A 7,150-nucleotide genomic window follows, 5' to 3' on the forward strand; every position below is an offset into this window, starting at 1 on the left:
CAGCCCTCCCCTGGGGATGGGGATGCACTGTGCATCCTCCTGATGGCAGAGCAAGGCCCAGGAACACCTTTGTGAAGAACGTTTTGCAAGCGAGGGAACCGCGCTTGCACAACAGCGTACTTCTCAAGTGACTTAGATGGCTCAGATATCTCTGCTCCCCTGGCTTTCAGGAAAGTATAAACATCCTTCAGATATCTCCATTCCATCTGAAATACCTCTGAGCTACAGAGAATAAAAGATTTATTGCATAAAGAGCTGTGTGGGTTTTCTTGCTTGGATGCAGGAGATGAAGGTGCTGCCCAGACCTCTAATTTCCATTTTTTGGCTCTTTTCTGCAGATAGAGAGAGGCTGCAGACAACTCCTCTAACAGATGAACCCTCATCTGTGCAGCAAATATTAGACACTGGAGAATCCCAATGCCCTGTTTATTAGACAGCAAAGGATCCAAGTACTATGCATGGCGATGTATTAAGCACAGGAGAACCCACAGCAGCACTAAATCTTGAGAAAACTTTCTAGAAACCCAGATCTGAGGGGTTCTGCTGTTTGTGATGTGTTGGGTTTTTTTTTCCAAGGATGGGGGTATAATGTCTGTATCCCTCAAGGACAGGGGGCCACCAGAAGTAATCATATTCTGTCGTAGTCATGTTGCCTCAAAAGGACACAGTAAAATGAAAGAAAATCAACACCTTTTCCAACATTTCAGGCCAAAGCCTAAACCCCTATTCATACAAAAGCTTCTGCTGGCTCTTACAGTGTTTATTGTTCTCGTTTTAATTGAAGTAGAGGGATTAATGCAGCTCTGATTTCCTTCACTGACTTCAATGAATTGCTCTTGAGAACAGACCAGGAACAGGGCTTGGGCTTTGCTTTATTTTTTTACTCCATTTTAAGAACTTGCAGGTTCAGTCCTGAATGTTTGCCCAGGGCTTTGTTCAAGGTACATAGCAAGACTGGTGTTGGTGGAGCTGGGTTATGGATCATGGCAGGATCACTGCATTCCTCTGCTGGCCTTTCTGCAAGCAAAAATCATTTTTCTTTTGCTAATGAGTGCCGTAATGGACAGAAATGAGGAGAGGGAGAAACCAGGGTTTCTTTTCTGCAAAGGGACTGCATGGAGGGAATGTGGCCAATCCCAGCACATTGCAAGGTCAGAGAGAGGGCTGAGCCTGGGGATGAGCTCCCTTCAACCACCTCTTAAAGGGTGCAGGAAGGAGGACATTTTCCTCCTGTCTGAGCGATGAAGTTCAAGGCCAACGCATGGCATACTTTGCACAAACGTTTGTAGGAAAACAATGATTGCTTTTTCCCTTTAATTGATAAAACAAAGCCATAGACCGGGATACCCATGTAGCCATCAGATTTTGATCTGAGATAGACCCCTTGGTCTTATCAGACTGTGCGAGTAATTTGTGCTCAGTGTTACCTACTCAGGCATGAGTATTACATCAGTTAAAATCAGATTGCAACATCATCCCCAGGTGACAGGAGCGAGCAAGAGACCTCACTGTCACCCTTCACTGCAAACGCTGTGTCAAGTTTGCAAAACAAATCACATCTGTGATCCAGACTCCCAGAGGGTGTAAGTGGGGGACACAGATTTGACATCAGTCATGGAGCATCCAATATCGGACTCTTGCATGGCTCTCCTCATTTGGAGATAAATCAAAAGTCCCTGAAGGAGAAGTGAACAAGCTTGATTCACAGAATCATGGAATCACAGGGGTGGGGAGGGATCTCTGGAGGTCATCGAATCCAACCTTAATGCTAAAGAAGGTTCCCTACAGCATCACAGGAAAGCATTTCCCCCTGGGGAACCATTGGCTTTCTTGGCCACCAAAACACGCTGCTGACTCGTGGTCACCCTGTTGGCCACCAGGACCCTCAGGTTCTTTTCTGTAGAGCTCCTTTCCAGCAGCTCAGCTCCCAGCCTGCACTGATGCACATGGTTCTTCCTACCCAGGTGTAGGACTCTGCAATCTCCCTTCAGCCAGGCTGAACATTCCCAGCCTGCCTCCGAATGGGAGATTCTCCAGGCCCCTAACCTTTGTGGCCCTCCACTAGACTCTCCCTAGAAGATCTTTGGTTGCTTTGAACTGGGAAGCCCAGAACTGGACACAGTGTTCCATACATGGGACGTGGCCTCCCCAGGGCAGAGCAGAGGTGGAAGATCATCTCCCTTAATCTGCTGGCAAGAACATCCCAGGGAACCATTGGCCACCTTGGGCACCAGGCCGCACTGCTGGCTCACAGTCAACCTTTGGCCAACTGTTGGTCAACTGTTGGTCAATCGCTGGTCAGCTGGGACACCATTGCCCTTCCTGGCTATGAGAGCACACTGCTGCCTTGTGCTCTAACTGTAGACCACCAAGACACCTCCACAGAGCTCCTTTCCAGCAGCTCAGCCCCTGACCCACGACTGATGTGTGTGTTCTTCCTCCCCAGGTGTTCCCCACGTTGAACCTCATCAGGTTCCTCTCCACCCAACTCTCCACCTGTCCAGCTCACTGGATGGCAGCACGGCCTTCTGCTGCCTCAGCCACTCCTCCCAGCTTTGTGCCATCACTGAGCATGCTGAGGGTGAACTCTGTCCTTCATCCAGGTCACTGATGAAGACGTTGAACAAGACCGAAACCTGCACTCATCACTGGGGAGCAGCACTATGTACAGCCTCCTACCAGACGGCACGGTTTGTTGCAGCCCTCTGAGCTCTGCTGGCCACCAGCTCTCAGCCCACCTCACTGTCCATTCGTCTACTGCACACTTCTTAAGCTTCATCACAAGGCTGAAAGCCTTGAATTCAGATGTCTTTAGATGGTTCTCTGGGATTATTATTATTACTATTCTAAATGCAAGTCTAGATACTGTCAAGGGTTGTCCTGGTGGCTCTAGAAGTGATGTTCCACCTCCCCCCCCATCGCCTCCTATCCTGTTTTCTGCAGCCTCATGGATGTGAGATGCTGTAAGATATTATAGAGGTTGTTGCAGCACAGATGTTTTCTCACCAGCAGTGTTGTGGGCACCAATTTGTGTATTGACTTCTTGCCTGTGTTGCAGGACGTTTTGCCTGCAATCTCTTTGCTGGGATAGAAGCAGGGGTGAGTCTGCCAGCACGACCTTTAGGAAGAGGCTGCAATCTCAGTATCTCTCCTCAGGGACCGTAGTGCTGATGCATGTTGTGCCCATTGGTGAAAAGAAGTATCACTTTCAGGTTCTGGTGCAGTAGCTAGGGAGATAAAGCCAGATGTGATGTCAGATTGCATCAAATCCCTCCCAGCCATTAGGATGAGAGGGAACAGCCTCAAGTTGTGCTAGGGGAAGTGCAGGTTGGATATTAGGAACAATTTCTTCTCTGAAAGAGTGGTGATGTGTTGGCACAGGCAGCCCAGAAGAGTGGTGGAGGCACTGCTCCTGGAGGGGCTCAAGGACTGTGGAGATGTGGCACTTGGAAGCATGGTCAGTGGGCATGGTGGGGTGGGTTGGGATTGGACTGGGTGGTCTTGGAGGGCTCCTCCAACCTTAACAATTCCTCGATTCTGTGAACCTGAGAAGTCGTTTAGAACCCAGGAACATGTTCGAAGCTGCTTCTGCCTCTGTTTTAGTAGAGCACAGAGCTCAACAGTCTCAACAGCAGCAGGCATGTCCTCCACCCAGGAGTATCTTGTAGCTTGCTGCCCAAAGGATTTTTTAGCAGAACTTGCTCAACAGTTAACAAACAACGTGGCTTCCCATCTCACACGGCCTTGGGAAACCAGCAGTGCAGCAGTGAACAGGATGGTTGGCCCCACATCATGCTGGAAAGAGCGGTCTTGTGGGGAGCTTGGCTTTGGTCAAGGGCCATGAGGACCCACTTGCCTGAAGTTATCCCTGCTAGGGCTATGACTGGACAGAAACCATTCATCTGTTCTGCCAGAGCACTTGGAAGAGGGTTAGGGTGCTGTGTGAGTTCCCCAATTTCTTTATGATTCCTCTTCATGAATCTCCCAAAATGAGAGCAGCTTTGGTGAAGGTCATCTTCATATGAAGTAATACTTCTGTGCTTTTTATGGTGTCTGCATAGCTTCAGGGAATTTCTTGCATATCAAATGGAGATTTATGCTATATTTAAGAGGTGGTAAAGGCAGGGATAGGAGCAGAACATTGAGATGTATCTGATGCCACCTGAGGAAAGATCTCAGTGGTGTTCATTGTTGGCTGTTGGTGCTTTCCACCAAGGCTGGGTTTTGCACAGCCTCCCTGTTTGTGATCACCACTCCTCGGGCAGACCCCAGTCTGCTCCTAAATCTTCTGATTTTACTCAAAGCACACATTGACTGGAAAAGATGCAACAAGTTGCATTTAATTTTGCAAAGGAGAGTGCTGTATTTCTTCCCTCTCTCATCCTCCTTTTCTGGCTGGCTGCCCATCACCCTTCGTCCTCCTTTCCCTCCTGTGCCTCTTTCTCTCCCTGATCTATGGTGCTATGCAGATACCAACATCCATGCCAAAAAAGCAATAAGAAGGGAACCACAGAGCTGGTTTCATAAGGCCTCTGGCTCTCTTCCACTTCGGAGAATAAAGGCTCATCTTGGGATATTTTTATTTGTGGTTACTTACTCGATTCCTCTGAGGGTTTTTGGGTGCGGTGCAAAGATTGAGCTTTCAGCAGGGTGAATTACAACCCTCTGGTAGAAAGAATTTGGAGTAGGTTTCGTTACTACTGTTCTTCCTTTTGTTTTAAATAGGTGGGCAATTGAAGAGACTTCCTTCTGCACTTACGTCTGCACGGGTGGGATCTGGAGATCCACATAGTGTGCAAATCGGGGAGCAGTGTTGGCAGCTCCTTCAGGACAAGCTAGACATGTGGGGAGCATTGCACTCTCTGGGTGGGATGGAGCTGCCCAAGGAGCTGTGTTTCTTTTTGTTGGTTGAATGAAGCTTATGAATTGGCTGCAGTGCAAACCTGGGAGGAGCCAGGGCTCACTGCGGGACCATTGTCATACAGCAGTGATGGGGAAAATCCCATGCAAAGAGCACACACCAGGACAGCAAATCTCCTGCTTAAGGGCACTGCAGGGCACAGGAGCCCTGCTCACAGCCCATAAGATGCACAGGATGATAGTGAACAGAGAGAGGGATGACTCTGAGGAGAAGCAAGGCAGGGACCCATCTCCCAGCACAGCATGACCTGTGCAGGAATGTGATGGGAAAGATGTGCTTTTGGGAGGAGAAGGAAAAAGGGGAAGTGGCTCCCTGGGATCTCTGCAGCCATGGGGAAATGCAAAGATGCTTGCTCAGAATATAGGCAAAGAGGCCAATGTTGTGGGCCTGGAGCATGAACGTGTTATGAGCTATTCCCATGATGTAATTCAGGATGGGAAACTCCTCAGCTTCCAGCTGAGGCTGAGCTCCCAGCGCAAAGACTCCTCCCAGGATGGCACCAACAAATGTGGGTCTGTGGCCAATTTCAGAACTCTGGGATGCAGCAAAGTTGCCCAAACCTCTCTTCTCTTCATCTCTTCTCCCTGCTAATTGGGAGAACAGACATCCTGGCTGTCAGGCCGCTGCATCACCTCAATGTCACGGACCATTTATCCCAAGGGCTCTGAAGAATTACAAAAATCTGCGTGCACATCCCTGGATTATGTTATATACAGTGCATTCCTCGTGTTCTAAAGAGGACACTGCACACAGCATGAGGGCGTCACTCCATGCATCACCCAAACTTGTTCTCTTCCCCCACTCCCAGCACGGACGTATTTGTGCAATTGCTTTCGTTTAAAAGTATTTAATGCACATGATGGTGCTAAGAACATGTTCTTCTGGGGGTGATGAGTGAAGTGCACTCCTGAACGGCTGAACAGCGTAATCCCAGGGAGTGCCCTGCCCTCGTGTTTATCTATCTTGCTGGCTGGTGAACGCACATGTGCTGTTACTCTCGCTGACGTGGTTTGTGGGTATCACAGATCTCATTTCCGTTTATTTTTTAACCTCATCGCCGTTTTTCTGTAATTCAGTGAACGCAACAATCACGGGGTTGAGAAGAACAGGGCGCACCAGTCCCCAGCATCACCTCAAACCCATGGCAAGGGCAACAATTGCAAGCAGCAGTGGGAGCCAATCAGATGATGACCCCCAGGTGCTGCCCAACAACTCACTGAAAGCCTGCTCTAATTAAAAGGAGGGCCTAATTCTCACTCAGTGTTGTGATCAGCAGGGCTTTTGTAGGGATTTCCTTACAGGCAACAAAGAATTGATGGTATAATGGGGATGGTGAAGAGCTGTTGGGTATCAAAGCTTAGGTTGCAGAGTTGTGTTCTATGCAAAAGCCAGTGGGGAGAGCCTGTCCCACATGGCTTTGGTTTGTTCAGCTCCTTAAATGGTGTAGTAAAGAGAAGTTTTCTCTGCTCTTTGAGCCTGGGCAAGGAGGAGGGCTATTTCACCTGAAGGGCTCTGTAGAAGAGACAAAGGTCTGAGCTGCCAAGGAGAGGTTGGTGTTTGACTCCCAGGACCCAGTTTGCACCTCTCGTGGAGGTGAAGCTCTGGGGCAGCTCACATGGGATCAGTGGTCAGCAGGGAGCTCTGCCTGGGTGCTGACAGTGCTGATAATGACGGGGCAAAGACCCTCAAGCACATGTGGATTTTTTTTCTATTACCCTTTCAGATTACTTCCCATACGTGCCTGTCAGTCTCCCACCCAGGAACCAAACCGAGCAGCAGGACTTAGCATTAATAATCCATGGATAATTCAGCAGCCTGAAAGTCTCAAGTAAATTCCTGTTTTTCTGGCTCTTTTTGAAGGCAATGTCAGAGCGTTTGTTGCTAGTGGGGGCTTTTTCCCTGCTGGGAATAGGAGAAAACACACTTGCTCCTGGGTGTGCCATGGTGTGTGTTGATGCAGCAGATCCCATAATTATCCCATCTGGTTTTCTTCGCGCTGTTTTTGATGCGGTTGAGTGTTCAGCGAAGTTATTGTAATCCCTGCAGAATCCCTTGTGGATTTGGCGGGGTGTGACCTTGACAGATACATTTTTGTGTTGTTATTATAGAGCCTGAAAGCTGCGTGTGTGCAGGAAAACAGCTGCCTCGTGTGGCTCAGTGCTGGACCAGCACTTGGTGGGGAGCTGCAGCGCGATGCTGAGGATGCTGAGCAGTTGCAGGGATGCTGTG

Source organism: Lagopus muta, chromosome 28, assembly GCF_023343835.1.
Source record: "Lagopus muta isolate bLagMut1 chromosome 28, bLagMut1 primary, whole genome shotgun sequence".
NCBI lineage: Eukaryota > Metazoa > Chordata > Aves > Galliformes > Phasianidae > Lagopus > Lagopus muta.